The sequence below is a fragment of the Eptatretus burgeri genome, chromosome 3 (assembly GCF_056783735.1).
Source record: "Eptatretus burgeri isolate ZD-2024b chromosome 3, Ebu_testis_v1, whole genome shotgun sequence".
In the NCBI taxonomy this organism is placed as follows: domain Eukaryota; kingdom Metazoa; phylum Chordata; class Myxini; order Myxiniformes; family Myxinidae; genus Eptatretus; species Eptatretus burgeri.
Window position 1 is genome coordinate 28,006,741 of NC_140963.1, and position 5,866 is coordinate 28,012,606.

Below are 5,866 nucleotides of genomic sequence, written 5' to 3' on the forward strand. Positions count from 1 at the left end.
AGTTATCCACGAGTTCCAGTGTCCACCCTCTAATTTTGCCATTTAACTAGAGGTCACGTGGCTTCCTGAAAAGGGAGCGTGCCCTCGGCAAAGCACCAATCTTATCTTGATTAGATCTTAATTAGGGTGGCCGAGTGTTTAACCGCTGGTGCATGCCGACTGTGACAGGTCAATTTGTTTGGTAATTACCACCCAGTCTATCAAGGTTTGGACAATGCTGTATCAATGGAAGGAAACGACAAGCACGGACAGGTTGAAACATCAGCAAGGAATTTATTAATCAGGAAAAAAAAATTACAATAACTTTTTATTTCCTTGTGGTGGAAATAAGTAAATTTTAATCAATCAAAATCGTCTCAAGCAGATGAAGAATTAATCAGGCATTGATAGAAAACAGATAAAGAGCAGATGATTATCACTATGCCTCACTTAATCATTCAGGGGGGAAGAGAAATCCAGTGTCGCTCACCAAGTAGAAATTGTCGTTCGTCAAATTAAATGTCCAAAAATGTGTGAGTGTGCTTTGGTCCGCTGCCAGCGCCCTGCCTTGCCATGCACCCACTCGCAAACAGGCTTGAACACCAATCAACATCACATCATCACTCCCAGAAACCAGGGATGCCAAGAATCAGGTATGCCAAGAGCAGGTCTCGAGCAGAACCAGCAGGAACGGTCCAAGCATCACCAACAATCAGGAGCCACCAGGAGCCATAACCAATGGACAGCTGTAAGGAGCTGTGAGGGACTGTGAGGCACTGTGAGGAACTGCGAGGAACTGCAAGGTGTTGAGGCGCTGTGAGAAGCTGTAAGGCGCTGAAGAGCTGTGAAGCACTGTGAAGCACTGTGAGAAGCTGTAAGGCTGCAAGGCCGTCACCAACTGACACAAACTCAACTGTCGCCACCTTACCAACTGTCTGACTGGAACTGACTGGAGCTGAAAATAGCCATCACCCAGGTGTTACAAAAACATGAACATGAACGTGCACGAATGGTGAATATCACTCATGCAGAAATGCAAACTGACATAAATTCATACATCATGAACGTGTCGTAAAGAAGAAAAGGTTATCCCACAACAAAGAAAGGGAACCTGTTCTCCACCCTTCTCCAAAGCATCAAAGAGTTAGAATCCCATCAGACAAGGCCTATTCTGAACATGCATTTGTGGAAATAACTGTCTGAGGACATGGATGTTGTGTGCATTACTCGGATCTGATTCTGAAATCCACAACGATATATATATATATTTATATATATATATATATATATATATATATATATATATATATATATATATATATATATATATATATATATATATATATATATATATATATATATATATATATACATACATACAAATACATATATATATATATATATATATATTTACATACAGACATAGATACAGTATATGCCTGGTGTTGGCTTAATGGCCAGGGTGGTGGGCTTGGGATTCGAGCATCCTGAATTCAAATCCCACTCAGCTATTGAATTAATTCCAGATGGGGTTGACTCTGCCTGTCATCCTTCTGAGGTCGGCAAAATGAGATGAGTGCCAGCTTGCTGGTCTCCTGTGTTGGAGTGGCAACCCATCCAGGATTGTGTCCAATAGCCAAGGATACTGCTTAAGGCCCAGTCACACCTTGACGTATTAGCCAGCTTATGCCGATTTCTGGAAAACTTGTGTAAAACTCTGGAACGCGTCGAATAAGTTATGGGTAAGTTTTGATAACATTGAGAGCACGCTGAAAAACACTGCCATACGTCATTGTACGCTGGCTTTAAATGTTGTACTTTCCGGTTGTCCTCAAATTTTCCATGCTTGAAATTTTAAGACTTATGCCAGCGTATGACTCACAAGTTTCGCACAACGCTGGCCATAAGTTGTAGCCACGTTACGCGATCGTTGACACATGTCGACACACGTTACTTTTAAGTTACTCATAAGTCGAAGCACGTCGAGGTAATGTTTAGCGTACCCGAAACTTATTTCTAACCTATGAGTAACGTATTGTAGGCACGCTACACGAACGTTGACACACGTCGACATACGTTACTTGTAAGGTACTCATAAGTCGAAACACGTCAATATAATGGTGAGCGTCAGTGTTCCAGACTCCCTATTTTTTTTTCTTTCTTCGGTATGACGGTGATGTTGACACTTCGATTTCTAGTGCGGTTATAATATAATTAATAGGCTGCCGCTCAACGATTTAAATCATAACCACACGAGAAATCTAAGTGTCAACATCACAGTAATACCGAAGAAAAAAAAAAAAAAAAAAACCAGGGAGTCTGGAACACTGACGCTAACCATTACATTGACGTGTTTCGACTTATGTGTAACGTACAAGTAATGTATGTCGACGTGTGTCAACGTTCGTGTAGCGTGCCTACAACACGTTACTCATAGGTTAGAAATAAGTTTCGGGTGCACTAAACATTACCTCGATGTGTTTCGACTTATGATTAACTGACAATTAACGTGTGGAGGCGTGTGTCAACGATTGCATAATGTGCCTACAACTTATGGCCAGCGCAGCGGAACTTGTGAGTCAGACGCTGGCATACGTTTAACAAATTTCAAGCATGGAAAATTTGAGGACAACCGCAAAGTGCAACGATGAAAGCCAGCGTACTACGACGTATGGCAGTGTTTTTCAGCGTGCTCTCAATGTTTCCAAAACTTACCCATAACGTATTTGACGTGTGCCAGCGTTTTAGAGAATTTATTCAAAAATCGGCATAAGTTGGCCAAAACGTCAAGGTGTGACTGGGCTTTTTGGGAGCACCAACTCTCTGAACAGAATATTGTCACAATGGATGGATATATATATATATATGTATATATATATATATATATATATATATATATATATATATATATATATATATATATATCTTCTTCCTCTTTCGACTTGCTCCCGTTAGGGGTCGCCACAGCGGATCAACCGTCTCAATTTCGCTCTATCCTCCACATCTTCCATTGACACTCCAACCACCCGCATGTCCGCCCTCACCGTATCCATGAACCTCTTCTTTGGCCTTCCTCTTCTCCTCCTGCCTGGCGGCTCCATCTTCAACATCCTTCTCCCGATAGACTCCGCTTCCCTCCTGTGCACATGTCCAAACCATCTCAATCTCGCCTCTCACTTTGTCTCCAAACCGTCCTACCTGCGCTGTCCCTCCAATGTACTCATTTCTTATCCTTTCCATCCTCGTCACTCCCAACGAGAATCGCAGCATCTTTAACTCTGCCACATCCATCTCCGCTTCCTGTCTTTTTGTTAGTGCCACCGCCTCCAAACCATACAACATAGCTGGTCTCACTACCGTCTTCTATACTTTCCCCTTCACTCTTGCAGCTACCCTTCTGTCACAAATCACTCCTGCAACTCTTCTCCACCCACTCCATCCTGCCTGCACTCTCTTTTTCACTTCTCTCCCACACTCTCCGTTTCTTTGGACAGTTGATCCCAAGTATTTAAACCAATCCACCTTCCCCACCTCAACTCCTTGGAACCGCACCATACCACCACCCTCCCTCTCATTTACGCACATGTACTCCGTCTTACTCCGACTGACTATCATTCCCCTTCTCTCCAGTGCGTACCTCCACCTCTCAAGGCTCGCCTCAGCCTGCTCCCTACAGATCATGATGTCATCTGCGAACATCATAGTCCATGGGGACTCCAGTCTGATCTCGTCCGTCAACCTGTCCATCACCATTGCAAAGAGGAAAGGGCTCAGAGTCGATCCTTGGTGCAATCCCACTTTTACCTGAAACCGGTCCGTCATTCCTACCGCACACCTCACCGCTGTCACACTGTCCTCATACATATCCTGCACGATCCTCACATACTTCTCCACCACTCCCGACTTCCTCATACAATGCCACAACTCCTCTCTTGGCACCCTGTCATAATCTTTCTCTAAATCCACAAACACACAATGTAACTCCTGCTGGCCTTCCCTATACTTCTCCATCAACATTCTCAAAGCAAACATTGCATCAGTGGTGCTCTTTCCTGGCATAAACCCATATTACTGCTCACAGATCGTCACCTCTCCTCTCAACCGAGCTTCCACTACTCTTTCCCAGAACTTCATGGTGTGGCTTAACAACTTTATCCCTCTGTAATTTCCACAGCTCTGCACATCACCCTTATTCTTGAAAATCGGAACCAGTACACTTAATCTCCACTCCTCTGGCATCCTCTCACTTTCCAAGACTTTATTAAACAATCTGGTTAACAACCCCACTGCCATCTCTCCTAAGCACTTCCATGCCTCCACTGGTATACCATCTGGGCCAACTGCCTTTCCACTTTTCATCTTCTTCATAGCAGTCCTCACTTCATCCTTACTGATCCATCCCACTTCCAGATTCACTATCTCCACCTCTTCCAACCTTCTCTCTCTCTCATTTTCTTCATTTATCAGCTCCTCAAAGCACTCCATCCACCTTCTCAACACACGCTCCTCGCTCGTCAGCACATTCCCATTTGCGTCCTTTATCACCCTCACCTGCAGCACATCCTTCCCAGCTCGGTCCCTCTGTCTTGCCAATCGGCATAAATCCTTTTCCCCTTCTTTTGTATCCAACTTCTCATACAGCTCGTCATATGCCTTTTCCTTGGCCTTTGCCACCTCTATTTTTGCCTTTTGCCGTCACTCCTTGTACTCCTGCCAACTTTCTTCATCTCTCTGACAATCCCACTTCTTTTTTGCCAACCCCTTCTTCCTTATACTTTCCTGTACTTCCTCATTCCACCACCAAGTCTCCTTATCTTCCTTCCTCTGTCCAGATGTCACACCAAATATCTTCCTAGCTATCTCCCTCACAACTTCTGCTGTCGTTGCCCAATCATCCCACCCACCTTTACCACCATCCAATGCCTGTCTCACCTCCTCCCTAAATTTCACGCAACAGTCTTCCTCCTTCAGCTTCCACCATCTGGTCCTTGGTTCAGCCCTCACTATCTTCCTCAACCTCACCTCTAAAGTCATCCTGCAGACCACCAATCGATGCTGTCGAGCTACACTCTCCCCTGCCACCACCTTACAGTCACTAATCTCTTTCAGGTTGCAACTCCTGCTTAAGATGTAATCCACCTGTGTGCACTTTCCTCCACTCTTGTATGTCACCCTGTGTTCCTTCTTCTTCTTGAAATACGTATTTACCACTGCCATTTCCATTCTTTTTGCAAACTCTACCACCATTTGCCCTTCCACATTTCTCTTGTTGAGACCGTACCTACCCATCACCTCCTCATCCTCTTTATTCCCTTCCCCAACATGCCCATTGAAATCTGCTCCAATGACCATTCTTTCATCCTTGGATACACTCTCCACCACTTCATCTAACTCACTCCAGAAATCTTCTTTGTACTCCATCTCACACCCCATATGTGGGGCATATGCACTGAAGACATTCATCATCACCCCTTCAATTTCCAACTTCACACTCATCACTCGGTCAAACACTCTCCTCACCACCAACACCCTCTTGACATAATCTTCCTTCAGGATTACCCGGCACCATTTCTCCTCCCATCCACACCATGGTAGAACAGTTTGAAACCACCTCCAATGCTCCTAGCCTTACTCCCCATCCACTTGGTCTCTTGTACACACAGTATGTCCACCTTTCTTCTCTCCATCATATCAGCCAACTCTCGCCCTTTGCCAGTCATCGTCCCAACATTCAGAGTTCCAACTCTCACCTGCACACTTCTACCCTTCCCCCTCTCCCACTGCCTCCAGACTCGCCTTCCCCGTCTCCTTCTCCTTCGCCCAGCAGTAGCACAATTTCCACTGGTACCCTGCTGACCACCGGTACCGGTGGCGGTCGTTGGTAACC

The 5,866-nt window shown here is 44.9% G+C and overlaps 1 protein-coding gene across 13 annotated transcripts in view; it reads right to left on the reverse strand.

The window, feature by feature from the left end:
* Window positions 1-260: 260 nt before the first annotated feature.
* Window positions 261-5,866, reverse strand: part of GULP1 (GULP PTB domain containing engulfment adaptor 1) — a 356,627-nt gene continuing 351,021 nt past the window's right edge. For 6 of the 13 annotated variants that reach the window (XM_085872774.1, XM_085872772.1, XM_085872775.1 and 3 more), the window contains one exon: window positions 302-934. The gene's annotated coding sequence lies outside the window, so the exon portion shown is untranslated. Of the gene's footprint in view, window positions 935-5,866 lie in introns of all 13 variants that reach the window. The other 7 variants (XM_085872766.1, XM_085872763.1, XM_085872768.1 and 4 more) reach the window with 6 other exon arrangements.